Source organism: Syngnathus scovelli, chromosome 9 (assembly GCF_024217435.2).
Source record: "Syngnathus scovelli strain Florida chromosome 9, RoL_Ssco_1.2, whole genome shotgun sequence".
Classification (NCBI taxonomy): Eukaryota; Metazoa; Chordata; class Actinopteri; order Syngnathiformes; family Syngnathidae; genus Syngnathus; species Syngnathus scovelli.
Window position 1 is genome coordinate 6,051,220 of NC_090855.1, and position 17,849 is coordinate 6,069,068.

The window sequence follows — 17,849 nt, forward strand, 5'->3', positions numbered from 1 at the left end:
CTATTACACAGCAGCAAAGGAATGTATTAAATCAGCATTTTCAAAAAGGCTGAGTCAATGCACTGTTTTCAAACTGTGTACAAGATACTGCTCCTAGTACTCTATGTTCACTGCAGAACTTGATGAATCTGCAGCTGTTTTATGTATTTTTTTCTATTTTTCCAAGAAACTGTATTAGCCCTTGCAGAGTCACAGCAATTGTCTGATATATCAGTTTTATTCCAACAGTGCATGGTTGGGTGTAATTACTGACTCCACAGTGAATATAAATATCTCCCCCTTCCTTCCAGCATTCATTTGGTGTTAGCTGTGGTATAATACTTTATTCTTCAACCCCCCGATGATAAATATCATCACGTACCATGCATGCACATAATATCAGCAGTTTGCCATATAATCTTGTATATTTCCAAAGAGCACTGGCCCCTCTGTGTAAGCCTTAAGCTCCTCCGAGCTGTATGAAGCCTGTTCAGTGTGCAGGCTCATGCATGGCTCATGCATTGCTCAGCTGACTCCTCAGTGGGAGAGAGGCAGGCATGAGCCGGGGCACAACAGAGTGGAGCGGAACAGTCTCGCTGCTGGAGTCAGTGGTCCAGTAAAACCACAGCAGGGGGGATAAGAGCTGTGCTAGTGGGTGGGTAAAGAGAACCATGACTGTATTGCAATGGCGACCTATCTGCTCAGTTCTCTTCCCAGGGGGCTGAGGCAGTGGTGGTTTCAGTATTTCTCTCCTTTTATTCCAGGTTTTGCTCCAGACTGAATCACTCGTTTGCTGTTGTAGCCCTAAGTTTTGAAATACCTGCAGGGCTCCAGACTGTCCTTTGTCATCTAATATTTGACCAGTCCGATTTTAAAATGATTATTAAATACTTGTTTTTACTTGGAAAGTCCTGCTCCACACTCCAGCCCACTTGTTGATGATGATGCAAATTAGCTGGTTTGCCAACTGATGTCCAAATGTGTAAAGCAGAAGGCCAGTGTGTCAAAAAGGTGTGATACAGAACTGAATTGAGATCGTGGTACCTACAGTAAAGAGCCGCACTGCACAACAAAACACAATATTTTGTCCCTTGTGTGGCTAAATAATGTCAGCCAGCCTACCAAGAGATTATACAACAATGCAAACTACACACAATGCACACAAATGCCTCCTAGACAGTGTCAGTCTAAATTGAGCATTATTACCTTTGTAGGGGTAGATTTGTTGATGTAACTCTATTATTTGATGTTAAAAGTATGTTGATGTTAAAAGTGTTTTGTATCCTCACATTTGATCCTCAATATCCCCTTAAGAAAAACAGAGCGAGAGAACAAAAATCAATGTAGCTATTTCGTTTGACATGTTGCTCTTGGATATGGATTTACTCCATGTTAAAATGCAATCATAGTAGCAGGTAATAGATGATGAAAAACACAATGAACAGAAATGCCATTTTGTTTTGTACACACAATTTTCCATAATGTGCCAATTTTATGTGCCAAGCTGCATAATAGCGCTATTTAAAATTTGATGCAAATTACAGTGCTATATCAAAACTCTACGTATATGCGCCTTACCTGTTTTTTTTGTTTTTTTTTTTAATTGGGCAGAATCAGTTTGAAATAATCAGTTTGACAGAAGCATCATAAATAAGCCAAGGGGGATCATCCTGAATCCCAGAGCAAAATTTCATACCACATTTAAAAACACATTCGATGGGTTAATATCTCCAAATGCCATGCCTTAGCTTTGACTTTTAGCATTTCATGAGATTGTCCCACCTTTTCTAGTCACTACAAGCAGGTTACGAACCGGCAAGCACATTCAATAGCAGACTCTTTTTGTTGGCTCAGCGACACATGCAGTATACCCGCTCATGTGAGCTTCCCTTCTTCTTGTGTAAAAGTGTTAATATATGAGAGACTTGCTCCATATCTAAAGTGACTTTTAATAACGTCTGCACTGTTGCATTATATAAATAATATGGATTTTAATTGCATTTGATCACATGGTTTGGTAAACCCAAAAGGTTACAATTAATCAATATTACATGCTTAATCAACTTCATGCTGAAAATAAATAATGAATATAAATAATACATTTGAAAATAAAACATTGGAAATGACATTTTAATGTATGTTATCAACTGAAATACGGTATATACTGTACAGTAGTGTAATAAAGGGATGAATCAGTGTATGGCACAGGGAGGCCAGACGGGGGACATGACTATAGAAATGTAACTTGCGATAGCAAAAATGAACTGACATAGCAGGGACCTAATTACAAATAAATTGATAAGACAAAGAGGGACACCTCAAAAGACACCTGCGTCCATAGGGACCTGTTTAGTTGGCACAAGAAACAGCGCTGACAAGGACAGGCGGGGAAAGAAAGAAATTTAGAATGAGACCTTTTTCTTTTGTTCCTGTCTTTGTTCACTGCTGCTGCTATTTCAATATTGTAGAAATGGTCATCTCCAATCATAAGTTCAGGACAGTAAATGCAACATGTATTGTATTAAAACAAAAAGTGCAGTAAGAAACCACTACAGTTGACTTTTTGTGCATTATTTATTAAGAGGAACGAAAAGTGTTGCACCGAGTTGTTGTAATACCGGTAATATTTTGTGAAGATTTAATTTTGTGGCTAAAAATAAACAACATAAGTATCCTAATTGTTGTTCATTAATAGCCACAATGACACTATAGCGGAGAAATGTGCATAGTTTGACTCGGAGAGGGCGGGACTCATGTTTGGAGAGCGCAATGAACTAGGCGCGGCTAAAACGAGCCCCATCCATCTATCACACGTGTAGACAAAGGGGGGACTCCACAACACAAAGCAGCATGTGTCCTAACAAACTTTATTTTTTTTCCACCCCGCACGGACGCACAGCCACACGCACGGAGAAAAGCACCTTCAGGTAAGTTGCCCCTGAGATGAATACTTGCGTGTGCCCCCGCTCCCGGGATGATTTTGTATGTTCTTTTCCAGTAAAAGTTGCCGCTCTTGTTGGTGCGTCAGCGCTCAAACTTGAGCACAAAGCAGCAAAGGTAGAGCGACATAGACACTGGTAGGCAGGCAGGAGAGAGAGAGAGGAGCGGTCCCTCTTTTCCTTTGTCTGATGCTCTGTCGCGAGCTTTTTGGACACTACTTGAAGAGACGTCATCATGCTCAAAGTACAGTATGTGTAATTTAATTAATAATTGTGAACTTTAACAGAAGTGAAGCTGAGTTTGTGTAGATGCTTTGTTTTGTTCCTTCGGGATGTTGCGACTGAGGACAAAGCAGATGCTCGTCAGAAGTTTACAGCGAATGCGCCCTTTTTGTGTGTGCGCGTGGAGGTGGGGGAAAAGTGGTTTTATTGTTTATATTCACTGTTTCCTCATGCAAACAGTATTACACAGCTTGATGTATACGCGAACTCTTTATTCATGTTCCTGCGAGGATTCGAATGCACCATGGGAATTTAGAACAATGCAATCAGGTGTAAAGTCAGTAAGAATAGAAGAAGAAACTTGTTGCATGAATTAATAACCGATTTTGAATGAACTAGGGTGTTAAGGCTTTAGTATAAGCTGTAAAAACTTATATGTTGCTAAAAACTTGACTTTTGTTTACTGGAAGCAGATCAACAGGTATAAGACTCAGCAGCTTCTTTGTTACAGTAAAGGCTCCTTTGTTCTCTGTCTATACAAAGAAAAGTTAAAGAAAGATGCACAAATCCACCAGGAAACAACTTTTCTTTTAAAGTTGAAACGGTTTTCAATGAGTGCAAAATGTTTAATTTTCATTTTTTACACTCAAAGTAAATTTTACTTTTACTGTTGAGCACATAAAAAAACTGAAGCCACAGGATCTCAAAAAAGCCGATCTCTTACTAGAGTTTATTTTTTCTCTCGCTGGGTTTACGAAGCACATTATAGATTAATCAGTACAGGAACTGCTTTTTTAAATTGACCACATCTAAGTTTGTTACTTGTTTTCTTTTCTTTCTTTCCTTAACAATTGTTTTCTTTCTTTCTTGATTTTAGCTGGAACCTAAAACTCAAGACAACTAAATCTTCAAATTTTTGTGAAGCAGATGGAGAAACTCCAAAGTCATCTATGAGGAAGCTTTGAGGATTAAGAGACAGCATACTTTTATTTTTGGAGAAGATGAGGACTCGGGATTTAAACTCCTGGAGCAGCTTTGCCTTGAGGGATGTGTTCAAGGCATACTTGGAAATGTAAAAACCTGGATATACTCTGGAGATTAAATGTTCAGCGGATTGCAGAGTATTGAATTTTGAGCCTATGTGGTAAAGTAAGTGACCTAACTTCATACTTGTTCAGCAACTTTTGTACTGCATTGTATGTCAGTCAGGGACCCTCTCTCACAATAAATGCACACACCACTTGCTTTACAAAGAAAAATAAAAAATTTTTTTGGGAGACACTGTAAATTATCCTCACAGATGACTAGGTTGTAAAGTGCCAGGCAGACGGACAACTACATGCGTCTGCCAAACATTGAGTTTTGTGTGGGTTCTCAATGAAAGTTATTTAACTCTTATATTGTATCATGACAATGTGAAACTAATATTATTAATTAATTAATAATTCATTAATTAATCATGCAACCTCTGGAACTTGGAACAAATTTGTTGGTGCCATTTGAACTTGTTTATTTCCTTGTTGGGTTCAAAACTAGTTTCTGTGATTATGAGGTGAGAGAGAGCAAGATAAATTTGCATTATGTTCAAGGTTGAAGTTAATTCAGGCAGGCATTTATGTCCTGAGAAAAATCTTGAGTGGTTCACTTATGTGTAACCTGTGCAAATTGTGCATGTAAGGAAGAGTTTGAAGGGAGAGTGAGAGCTTCATGATCATTTCATTCTTGATGCAGCACTTATCAATGATGTCATTGAGAACCAATGAGAGCGAGTACTAGCTGTTGTTAGTATCCAAGCCCCTCCCCCTTACTTTTTGTATACCACATGGTCCTGCAGCATCTCATTGTCACTGTGACTGTGCCTTACTGGCTGCAGAGGAACACAACCATGAACACTTTTTGGCTCTCTCACAGACACATTTTCAGAAATAGACAAATAACTAAAGATTTATTGATTGTTTGACTTCACAATTGGGTGGGCACATATTCCGCAGACTCAACTATTACAGTACAAACATTTAAAGGTCAGTCGTCTCTCCACTTTTATATGTGAAAACAATAAAGCACACGATCTTAAATTACAAAAGGCTACTTCATAATTTGGATGTATCTCTAATTATTTGTAATTTTCACACAAATATGAAAATAAGGCAAAACTAAACTGAACTGAACTAAAATAAAATATTTGAAAAAACACTGAATATTGCAGTGTCAGAAGGACCGAGTGCGATGAATTGATGTATTTGAGTATCTTATTCATAATTATTCTGCAATTGTTAAGGTTAGAAAGCTTTAACACTCTGGGACACCAGCATTCATCCACCTCCTGGTCTTCGCGTGGATCTGCCATGGGTCACTGCATGGAAGTGCCTGGATCAGTGGAATGTGGGTCACTCAACGGTACAGTGACACACAGGTAGGACAGATATAGGTCAGTGGCGTGGAATGCTGATGAGTCATGCAAACAGGGTTAGCAGGGATAGGAGATGTGTCTGCGTGTGTGCTTGAAGAAAACATGTTGAGCTGTTGAAACAAGACAGGAGTGTGCCTGTCGTGTATCTTCTCATGACAAGCATTTGGCTCAGTATCTTGTTCAAGGACACGTTTACAAAGTCAAAAGGGTCCAGGTTCAAGCCCACAATCTTTAGGTTGGGAACCAATCACTTTACCACCTAAACATTGCTGGTAGAGTGGGAATTGAATCTAGCTGCTTGTACTTATTAGGTCAATGTGCCACCAACGATGAAAAACAATATATTCATGTCATTATTTTGTGCAATGGTACCCAATGAGGAATGAAGTGAGTATTGTAACTACTTTTATGATATTTTTATTGCAATTTCTAGTTGGTAAATTTCTCTGTGAAGCAGTAAGATCCATTGTAGACGAACAAGTCATTGCAGAGGATTTCATGCTTTTGCCTTACTTTTTGTAGTATAATTACATTGCTTATCAGTTATACGATTATCAAATACATTGATGTTTTCATAACGTTAATATTTTAAGGGAGTATTATGGAAGTGCTTTTGTGCTTTGTCTCAGTGGGAGATAAGTTTTAAAGCTGATCCACTGAGTTACACAGGACAACATTAGCACTTTAATCTATGTCATCTTTTCGCTCTGAAACTTAAATGTGTAACTAAGCTGGGACGGTCGTTAAAATGGGCAGTGGTTTTGTAGCATTTCTTCCATCTGGCTTTACTATCACACTAATTTAAGCTTTTCATTCAGTTGAAGATTAAAAAAACATATTGCTCTGTTGGAGCTGAGCATCAGAGTAATTTATAAGGACTAATAATTTAGATCTGAATACAATAACTTCAACAATAAGAATAGTAAATAATGGTAAAAATTCTCGAGAACACCATATAATCAATATCATTAGTTGTAGGAGAACAAACAATGGATCGTCTCTTTCCCTTTAAACTTAGCGTGCTAGGGATGCGCAATAAGTTTACAAGAAACTGTAAGTGGACATACACGGGCAGATGATATAAAGCTGTCTTGGGCAATCTTAGATTACCCCTGTGAAATGTTAAGTGTATGTCAAAAATAATGTTTATTATCGCTTCCAAGATGGATTTTGATTGATTTTCCCTTTTGTGCCCATCAATGAGAGGACACAACTGTACTCGAAAGCTACAGAACAGTAAATCACAGTGCGCTAAAACGTAGCATTAGTCTAACCACAACGAATTGTAGGGACAGTTCTAATTCTCATCCTATTGCAAATAATCAGAGCTTAGTATTACCACACAGCGCCTGGTGCTGTGAGATAACTTAGCACGCTCTGCTGGTATGCTAATACATCCCCACATTGGGGGACAGGGATGAATTATTATATATTTTTTTATGACTATTCAGCATTTGAAGGAAGGAATAGATGGATATGAAGAGGGGGAGCAGCAGGGGGGGGCCCCATTTCAACCCCTTACACTGAGTGCCAAGCAGGGAAGAAATGGGTACCATTGTTATAGTCACTGGTATGACTCGGCAGGGGTTTGAACCCACAACCTCCCAATCACAGGGCGGACACTCTCCTCTTAGGCCACTGAGCTGGTAAACACTTGTATCGTAGTATAACACTTATAGTTGTTTTTAAATAACGTGTATATCACATTAGATTGCTGGTTTGAAATTTGCTTTTAATATTATTATTTTTAATAAACATTTATGTTAAAACTTGTCTGGCGTCTTATTCCTTGTTTTTATATTCGCCAATTAAAACATAAAAATCAGACATTTGGTTAACTGCTTTATATGACAATATGTGTAGGTACACTACACGAGGTTAAAAAAAAAAAAGAGAATAGGTGTTCGTGTACACAACGTGTTGTGATGACATCTGCTGTGGAGTCTTCAGCTAGTCGCTTGTGAGCTGCTCCATAAAACCATACATGTTCCATGCACTGAGAGCAAGGCTTCCATAGGGTAGTGGTTAGTGCTTTGGGCTTTCCCTCCAGCGAACCAGGTTCGAATCTCAGTGGGACCCCAAAAATTTTGCAACACAGTTGCTCGTGTAACCATAAAACCATACATGTTCCATGTACTGAGCGCAAGGCTTCCATAGGGTAGTTGTTAGTCCTCTGGGCTTTCACCCCAGTAACCCAGGTTCGAATCTCAGTGGGACCCAAAACATTTTATCATAGAAAATTTGCAACACAGTTGCTCGTGTAACCATAAAACCATACATGTCGCATACACTGAGAGCAAGGCTTCCATAGGGTAGTGGTTAGTGCTCTGGGCTTTCACCCCAGCGACCCAAGGTTCGAATCTCAGTGGCACCAAAAACGTTTTATCATAGAAAATTTGCAACACAGTTGCTCGTGTAACCATAAAACCATACATGTTCCATGCATTGAGAGCAAGGCTTCCATAGGGTAGTGGTTAGTTCTCTGGGCTTTCACCCCAGCGACCCAGGTTCGAATCTCAGTGGGACCCAAAAAATTTTATCATAGAAAATTTGCAACACAGTTGCTCGTGTAACCATAAAGCCATACATGTTCCATGACTTGAGAGCAAGGCTTCCATAGGGTAGTGGTTAGTGATCTGGACTTACACCCCAGCGACCCAGGTTCGAATCTCAGTGGGACCCAAAAAGTGTTATCGTAGAAAATTTGCAACACAGTTGCTCGTGTAACCATAAAACCATACATGTTCCATGCATTGAGAGCAAGGCTTCCATAGGGTAGTGGTTAGTTCTCTGGGCTTTCACCCCAGCGACCCAGGTTCGAATCTCAGTGGGACCCAAAAAATTTTATCATAGAAAATTTGCAACACAGTTGCTCGTGTAACCATAAAACCATACATGTCGCATACACTGAGAGCAAGGCTTCCATAGGGTAGTGGTTAGTGCTCTGGGCTTTCACCCCAGCGACCCAGGTTCGAATCTCAGTGGGACCCAAAAAGTGGTTAGGGTAGGGTTAGAGATAGGTTGGGGCTAGGGTTAGGTTTTGACCTTTAGCTAGGGTTAGGGTAGGGTTAAGGTTAGAGCTAGGGTTAGGGTTAGAGCTAGGGTTAGGGTTGGGGTTAGAGCTAGGGGTAGGGTTAGAGAGAGAGTTAGGGTTGGGGTTAGGGTAGGGTTAGTGGTAGGGTTAGAGCTGGGGTTAGAGCTAGGGTTAGGGTTTGAGCTCGGGTTAGAGCTAGGTTTAGGGTTAGGGTTGGGGTTAGAGTTGGGGTTAGAGCTAGGGTTAGAGTTAGGGTTAGAGCTAGGGTTAGGGCTAGGGTTAGAGGTAGGGTTAGGGTTAGAGCTAGTGCAAGGGTTAGGGTTAGAGTTAGAGCTTGGGTTAGGGTTAGAGCTAGGGTCAGGGTTTGAGCTAGGGTTAGAGCTAGGGTCAGGGTTAGAGCTAGGGTTAGGGTTAGAGCTAGGGTTAGTGGTAGGGTTAGAGCTAGCGTAGGTTTAGGGTTAGAGCTAGGGTTGGGGTTAGAGCTAGGGTTAGGGTTAGAGCTAGGGTTAGGGTTAGAGCTAGGGTTAGGGTTAGGGTAGGGTTAGAGCTAGGGTTAGGATTAGGGTTAGGGTTAGAGGTAGGGTTAGGGTTAGAGCAGTGCAAGGGTTAGGGTTAGAGTTAGAGCTTGGGTTAGGGTTAGAGCTAGGGTCAGGGTTTGAGCTAGGGTTAGGGTTTGAGCTAGGGTTAGAGCTTGGGTTAGGGTTAGAGCTAGGGTCAGGGTTAGAGCTAGGGTTAGGGTTTGAGCTGGGGTTAGGGTTAGAGCTAGGGTAAGGGCTAGGGTTAGAGGTAGGGTTAGGGTTAGAGCTAGTGCGAGGGTTTGAGCTCGGGTTAGAGCTAGGGGTAGGGTTAGAGCTAGGGTTAGGGTTGTGGTTAGGGTAGGGTTAGAGCTAGGGTTAGAATTAGGGTTAGGGTTAGAGCTAGGGTTAGGGCTAGGGTTAGAGGTAGGGTTAGGGTTAGAGATAGTGCAAGGGTTAGGGTTAGAGTTAGAGCTTGGGTTAGGGTTAGAGCTAGGGTCAGGGTTTGAGCTAGGGTTAGGGTTTGAGCTAGGGTTAGAGCTAGGGTCAGGGTTAGAGCTAGGGTTAGGGTTAGAGCTAGGGTTAGTGGTAGGGTTAGAGCTAGCGTAGGTTTAGGGTTAGAGCTAGGGTTAGGGTTAGAGCTAGGGTTAGGGTTAGAGCTAGGGTCAGGGTTAGAGCTAGGGTTAGGGTTAGAGCTAGGGTTAGTGGTAGGGTTAGAGCTAGCGTAGGTTTAGGGTTAGAGCTAGGGTTAGGGTTAGAGATAGGGTTAGGGTTAGGGTTGGGGTTAGGGTAGGGTTAGAGCTAGGGTTAGGATTAGGGTTAGGGTTAGAGGTAGGGTTAGGGTTAGAGCTAGTGCAAGGGTTAGGGTTAGAGTTAGAGTTAGAGCTTGGGTTAGGGTTAGAGCTAGGGTCATGGTTTGAGCTAGGGTTAGGGTTTGAGCTAGGGTTAGAGCTTGGGTTAGGGTTAGAGCTAGGGTCAGGGTTAGAGCTAGGGTTAGGGTTTGAGCTGGGGTTAGGGTTAGAGCTAGGGTAAGGGCTAGGGTTAGAGGTAGGGTTAGGGTTAGAGCTAGTGCGAGGGTTAGGGTTAGAGCTAGGGTTAGGGCTAGGCTTAGGGTTAGAGTTAGAGCTGGGGTTAGGGTTTGAGCTAGGGTAAGGGTTAGAGCTAGGGTTAGGGTTAGAGCTAGGGTTAGTGGTAGGGTTAGAGCTAGCGTAGGTTTAGGGTTAGAGCTAGGGTTAGGGTTAGAGCTAGGGTTAGGGTTAGAGCTAGGGTTAGGGTTAGGGTTGAGGTTAGGGTAGGGTTAGAGCTAGGGTTAGGGTTAGGGTTAGAGGTAGGGTTAGGGTTAGAGCTAGTGCAAGGGTTAGGGTTAGAGTTAGAGCTTGGGTTAGGGTTAGAGCTAGGGTCAGGGTTTGAGCTAGGGTTAGGGTTTGAGCTAGGGTTAGAGCTTGGGTTAGGGTTAGAGCTAGGGTCAGGGTTAGAGCTAGGGTTAGGGTTTGAGCTGGGGTTAGGGTTAGAGCTAGGGTAAGGGCTAGGGTTAGAGGTAGGGTTAGGGTTAGACCTAGTGCGAGGGTTAGGGTTAGAGCTAGGGTTAGGGCTAGGCTTAGGGTTAGAGTTAGAGCTTGGGTTAGGGTTTGAGCTAGGGTTAGGGTTAGAGCTAGGGTTAGGGTTTGAGCTAGGGTTAGGGTTAGAGCTAGGGTTAGGGTTAGAGCTAGGGTCAGGGTTAGAGCTAGGGTTAGGGTTTGAGCTGGGGTTAGGGTTAGGGTTGGGGTTAGGGTAGGGTTAGAGCTAGGGTTAGGATTGGGGTTAGGGTTAGAGGTAGGGTTAGGGTTAGAGCTAGTGCAAGGGTTAGGGTTAGAGTTAGAGCTTGGGTTAGGGTTAGAGCTAGGGTCAGGGTTTGAGCTAGGGTTAGGGTTTGAGCTAGGGTTGAAGCTTGGGTTAGGGTTAGAGCTAGGGTCAGGGTTAGAGCTAGGGTTAGGGTTTGAGCTGGGGTTAGGGTTAGAGCTAGGGTAAGGGCTAGGGTTAGAGGTAGGGTTAGAGCTAGTGCGAGGGTTAGGGTTAGAGCTAGGGTTAGGGCTAGGCTTAGGGTTAGAGTTAGAGCTTAGGTTAGGGTTTGAGCTAGGGTTAGGGTTAGAGCTAGGGTTAGGGTTTGAGCTAGGGTTAGGGTTAGAGCTAGGGTTAGGGTTAGAGCTGGGGTTAGGGTTAGGGTTCGTTTTTTTTTCAAAAATAAACTACCGTGTATGGTAGGTTTTTTTTTAAAATAACGCTTTTTTTTTAAACTACCATGTATGGTTGTTTTTTGAAAAAAAAGTTTTTTTTAAACTACCGTGTGGTAGTTTTTTTTTTTTTTTTTTTTTTTTTAAACTAAAAAAAAGAAGTTTTTTTTGAAAAAAAAAAAACTACCATACACGGTAGTTTTTTTTAAAACTACCGTGTGGTAGTTTAACAAAAAAAAAAAAAAAAAAAAAAAAAGAAACTACCACACAGTAGTTTTTTTAAAACTACCGTGTGGTAGTTTCTTTTTTTTTTCTTTTTTTTTTTTAAAGCATTTAAAAAAAAAAAACTACCATACACGGTAGTTTAAAAAAAACTACCGTGTGGTAGTTTACCATTTTATTTCTTAAAAAACTACCATACATGGTAGTTTTTTTTCAAAAAACAACCATACATGGTAGTTTAAAAAAAAGCGTTACCATTTTAAAAAAAAAACTACCATACACGGTAGTTTATTTTTGAAAAAAAAACCGAACCCTAACCCTAACCCCAGCTCTAACCCTAACCCTAGCTCTAACCCTAACCCTAGCTCAAACCCTAACCCTAGCTCTAACCCTAACCCAAGCTCTAACTCTAACCCTAAGCCTAGCCCTAACCCTAGCTCTAACCCTAACCCTCGCACTAGCTCTAACCCTAACCCTACCTCTAACCCTAGCCCTTACCCTAGCTCTAACCCTAACCCCAGCTCAAACCCTAACCCTAGCTCTAACCCTAACCCAAGCTTTAACCCTAGCTCAAACCCTAACCCTAGCTCAAACCCTGACCCTAGCTCTAACCCTAACCCAAGCTCTAACTCTAACCCTAACCCTTGCACTAGCTCTAACCCTAACCCTACCTCTAACCCTAACCCTAACCCTAATCCTAACCCTAGCTCTAACCCTACCCTAACCCCAACCCTAACCCTAACCCCAGCTCAAACCCTAACCCTAGCTCTAACCCTGACCCTAGCTCTAACCCTAACCCTAGCTCTAACCCTAACCCTAGCTCAAACGCTAACCCTAGCTCTAACCCTAACCCTAGCTCAAACCCTAACCCAAGCTCTAACTCTAACCCTAAGCCTAGCCCTAACCCTAGCTCTAACCCTAACCCTCGCACTAGCTCTAACCCTACCTCTAACCCTAGCCCTTACCCTAGCTCTAACCCTAACCCCAGCTCAAACCCTAACCCTAGCTCCAACCCTGACCCTAGCTCTAACCCTAACCCAAGCTCTAACCCTAGCTCAAACCCTAACCCTAGCTCAAACCCTGACCCTAGCTCTAACCCTAACCCAAGCTCTAACTCTAACCCTAACCCTTGCACTAGCTCTAACCCTAACCCTACCTCTAACCCTAACCCTAATCCTAACCCTAGCTCTAACCCTACCCTAACCCCAACCCCAACCCTAACCCCAGCTCAAACCCTAACCCTAGCTCTAACCCTGACCCTAGCTCTAACCCTAACCCTAGCTCTAACCCTAACCCTAGCTCAAACCCTAACCCTAGCTCTAATCCTAACCCTAGCTCTAACCCTACCCTAACCCCAACCCCAACCCTAACCCCAGCTCAAACCCTAACCCTAGCTCTAACCCTGACCCTAGCTCTAACCCTAACCCTAGCTCTAACCCTAACCCTAGCTCAAACCCTAACCCTAGCTCTAACCCTAACCCTAGCTCAAACCCTAACCCAAGCTCTAACTCTAACCCTAAGCCTAGCCCTAACCCTAGCTCTAACCCTAACCCTCGCACTAGCTCTAACCCTACCTCTAACCCTAGCCCTTACCCTAGCTCTAACCCTAACCCCAGCTCAAACCCTAACCCTAGCTCCAACCCTGACCCTAGCTCTAACCCTAACCCAAGCTCTAACCCTAGCTCAAACCCTAACCCTAGCTCAAACCCTGACCCTAGCTCTAACCCTAACCCAAGCTCTAACTCTAACCCTTGCACTAGCTCTAACCCTAACCCTACCTCTAACCCTAACCCTAATCCTAACCCTAGCTCTAACCCTACCCTAACCCCAACCCTAACCCTAGCTCTAACCCTAACCCTAGCTCTAACCCCAACCCTAGCTCTAACCCTAAACCTACGCTAGCTCTAACCCTACCACTAACCCTAGCTCTAACCCTAGCTCTAACCCTGATCCTAGCTCTAACCCTAGCTCAAACCCTAACCCTAGCTCAAACCCTGACCCTAGCGCTAACCCTAACCCAAGCTCTAACTCTAACCCTAACCCTTGCACTAGCTCTAACCCTAACCCTACCTCTAACCCTAGCCCTAACCCTAGCTCTAACCCTAACCCTAATTCTAACCCTAGCTCTAACCCTACCCTAACCCCAACCCTAACCCTAACCCTAGCTCTAACCCTACCCCTAGCTCTAACCCGAGCTCAAACCCTCGCACTAGCTCTAACCCTAACCCTACCTCTAACCCTAGCCCTTACCCTAGCTCTAACCCTAACCCCAGCTCAAACCCTAACCCTAGCTCTAACCCTGACCCTAGCTCTAACCCTAACCCAAGCTCTAACCCTAGCTCAAACCCTAACCATAGCTCAAACCCTGACCCTAGCTCTAACCCTAACCCAAGCTCTAACTCTAACCCTAACCCTTGCACTAGCTCTAACCCTAACCCTACCTCTAACCCTAACCCTAATCCTAACCCTAGCTCTAACCCTACCCTAACCCCAACCCTAACCCTAACCCTAACCCTAGCTCTAACCCTAACCCTAGCTCTAACCCCAACCCTAGCTCTAACCCTAAACCTACGCTAGCTCTAACCCTACCACTAACCCTAGCTCTAACCCTAACCCTAGCTCTAACCCTGACCCTAGCTCTAACCCTAGCTCAAACCCTAACCCTAGCTCAAACCCTGACCCTAGCGCTAACCCTAACCCAAGCTCTAACTCTAACCCTTGCACTAGCTCTAACCCTAACCCTACCTCTAACCCTAGCCCTAACCCTAGCTCTAACCCTAACCCTAATTCTAACCCTAGCTCTAACCCTACCCTAACCCTAGCTCTAACCCTGACCCTAGCTCTAACCCTAACCCAAGCTCTAACCCTAGCTCAAACCCTAACCCTAGCTCAAACCCTGACCCTAGCTCTAACCCTAACCCAAGCTCTAACTCTAACCCTAACCCTTGCACTGCTCTAACCCTAACCCTACCTCTAACCCTAACCCTAATCCTAACCCTAGCTCTAACCCTACCCTAACCCCAACCCTAACCCTAACCCTAGCTCTAACCCTAACCCTAGCTCTAACCCCAACCCTAGCTCTAACCCTAAACCTACGCTAGCTCTAACCCTACCACTAACCCTAGCTCTAACCCTAACCCTAGCTCTAACCCTGACCCTAGCTCTAACCCTAGCTCAAACCCTGACCCTAGCTCTAACCCTAACCCAAGCTCTAACTCTAACCCTAACCCTTGCACTAGCTCTAACCCTAACCCTACCTCTAACCCTAGCCCTAACCCTAGCTCTAACCCTAACTCTAACCCTAGCTCTAACCCCAACTCTAACCCCAAACCTAGCTCTAACCCGAGCTCAAACCCTAACCCGAGCTCAAACCCCAGCTCTAACCCTACCACTAACCCTACCCTAACCCCAACCCTAACTCTCTCTCTAACCCTACCCCTAGCTCTAACCCCAACCCTAACCCTAGCTCTAACCCTACCACTAACCCTAACCCTAGCTCTAACCTTAACCCTACCCTAACCCTAGCTAAAGGTCAAAACCTAACCCTAGCACTAAACCCAACCCTAACTCTAACCCCAACCCTAACCACTTTCTGGGTCCCACTGAGATTCGAACCTGGGTCGCTGGGGTGTAAGCCCAGATCACTAACCACTACCCTATGGAAGCCTTGCTCTCAAGTCATGGAACATGTATGGCTTTATGGTTACACGAGCAACTGTGTTGCAAATTTTCTATGATAAAACATTTTTGGTGCCACTGAGATTCGAACCTTGGGTCGCTGGGGTGAAAGCCCAGAGCACTAACCACTACCCTATGGAAGCCTTGCTCTCAGTGTATGCGACATGTATGGTTTTATGGTTACACGAGCAACTGTGTTGCAAATTTTCTATGATAAAATGTTTTGGGTCCCACTGAGATTCGAACCTGGGTTACTGGGGTGAAAGTCCAGAGGACTAACAACTACCCTATGGAAGCCTTGCGCTCAGTACATGGAACATGTATGGTTTTATGGTTACACGAGCAACTGTGTTGCAAAATTTTTGGGGTCCCACTGAGATTCGAACCTGGTTCGCTGGAGGGAAAGCCCAAAGCACTAACCACTACCCTATGGAAGCCTTGCTCTCAGTGAATGGAACATGTATGGTTTTATGGAGCAGCTCACAAGCGACTAGCTGAAGACTCCACAGCAGATGTCATCACAACACGTTGTGTACACGAACACCTATTCTCTTTTTTTTTAACCTCGTGTAGTGTACCTACACATATTGTCATATAAAGCAGTTAACCAAATGTCTGATTTTTATGTTTTAATTGGCGAATATAAAAACAAGGAATAAGACGCCAGACAAGTTTTAACATAAATGTTTATTAAAAATAATAATATTAAAAGCAAATTTTAAACCAGCAATCTAATGTGAAATTGCAGTAGATATATTGGCTAACAATATTTACGCGTATATAGGTATACACGTTATTTAAAAACAACTATAAGTGTTATACTACAATACAAGTGTTTACCAGCTCAGTGGCCTAAGAGGAGAGTGTCCGCCCTGTGATTGGGAGGTTGTGGGTTCAAACCCCTGCCGAGTCATACCAGTGACTATAACAATGGTACCCATTTCTTCCCTGCTTGGCACTCAGTGTAAGGGGTTGAAATGGGGCCCCCCCCTGCTGCTAATTAAGATGTCCTCATGTCTGAAAATGTTTCTATCTTCTCATTTGCCCTCGTCTAGGTACATAGTTGGTGTCAACACATTGTTAATAATGACAGCCTCAACCTGCCGTCTGTTTGTCTGCCTGTCTGTCGATTACAGGTCAATTTACTATTACTTCAAATGCACAGCATGTTGCTGTCTGGGTTATGGCCTAATAATCTCTCTAAAGACTAAGGTTCTGTCAAAGCTTAATCTGCTGCTCATACAATACATGCACGCACGCACACGCGCACACACGCACACAGTGTGTGTGTATACACACACACACATATATATATATATATATATATATATATATATGTGTGTGTGTATATATATATATATATATATATGTGTTGTGTATATATATATGTGTGCGTGTGTGTGTAGTGTGTAGACGTAGCCACATGGGAGCATAAAGACTTAGATATGCAGATAGAATGGCTTAGAAGACAGGCGCCCAGTGTAAATACCAGGATTTCATCACAGATAAATCTGTTATTGTCTGGTACTGGTAGTTAGGAGATTATAAAGAAGTGATTTATAGGCACCAACAGATACAGCCATGTTTCATCAGAGGATGAACACTAGCGTGCAGTGGTATCAGGACTGCTGGGCTTTAATACTTTGATAGTGATTCAGTAAATCATATGGGTGACAGCTTTTATAGAGCACTTTCCTTTCCTTTGTGTCTTTGCATCTCATTCTTACTACATATCCCATTCATTCATGGTCATTCCACCAGCATGCTGTGTTACATTATTTATTTTTATGGCTGGTGTTATCCATTTTATTAGTGTTATTTGTTCAAATGTGGCCATGCTTGTCATGATATAAAAAATCTCATAAGAATTACAGTATGCAACTGTATTTTAATTACTACTTGCTCTATGGTAATTTAGTGTCGAATATATAGTATACAAGATTTTGTACCACCCTAATCTGTTCAGTCAGATTTCCAAAAATGTGTTAGCCAAAAGAAAAATTCATGATTATAATTTGCCTGCACTATTGTTCGAGTAGTTGGTTCTGCTTATTTATTTGCACAGTAAAAATAGAATCATAGGATAGCATGACTGATAGCTGATAGAACAGGAGATTGGCGTGTTTTGGGAATGGCAATGCAGTGCAAAAATACATTGGAAGAAAACCTATGCAAAGATTTGCCTACATCATATTGTCAGACCCATGAACACCAAAGTGAAAGCAAAGTCCACCAAGAAAAAAAACGTCTTTAAGTCTTAACTTAAAAAAATTACATAAAGTAAAACGATTTATCTTAATTTCTGTATTTGTGTATTAATGAGTGTGTGTTGTGTTGCTGTATGTTTGCCACAGTCAGGGTACTGAGCCTTCAGCTGCATAATCCAAAACAGTTCAGTACCCCCGACACCACCATCATGCCTTTTCTATTCTCTGTAGTACATTGTAAGAATTGGGCTCTATGGTTGAATAGTATTGAATCAGTTTCTGTTTTGTTACAGATATATTTTTTAGAACTTACCTGGGAATAGGGTGATGAATAAGATTATATGTAATGCAAGACTAACTCACCATATCAGGCTTCTCTAGACAAAATGACCTGTTTTCATCTTCTGTAAACACATCCCAAAAAAACATTCTC

The 17,849-nt window shown here is 42.7% G+C and overlaps 1 protein-coding gene across 4 annotated transcripts in view; it reads left to right on the top strand.

The window, feature by feature from the left end:
• The window catches only part of cdkal1 (CDK5 regulatory subunit associated protein 1-like 1), a 250,989-nt gene that overhangs the window by 186,809 nt on the left and 46,331 nt on the right, over window positions 1-17,849 (top strand). The window contains exons 16-18 of one of the 4 annotated variants that reach the window (XR_007483875.2): window positions 2,879-2,906; window positions 2,978-3,167; window positions 4,018-4,289. The gene's annotated coding sequence lies outside the window, so the exon portion shown is untranslated. The remainder of the gene's footprint in view (window positions 1-2,878; window positions 2,907-2,977; window positions 3,168-4,017; window positions 4,290-17,849) is intronic. The other 3 variants (XR_007483876.2, XR_007483877.2, XR_007483878.2) reach the window with 3 other exon arrangements.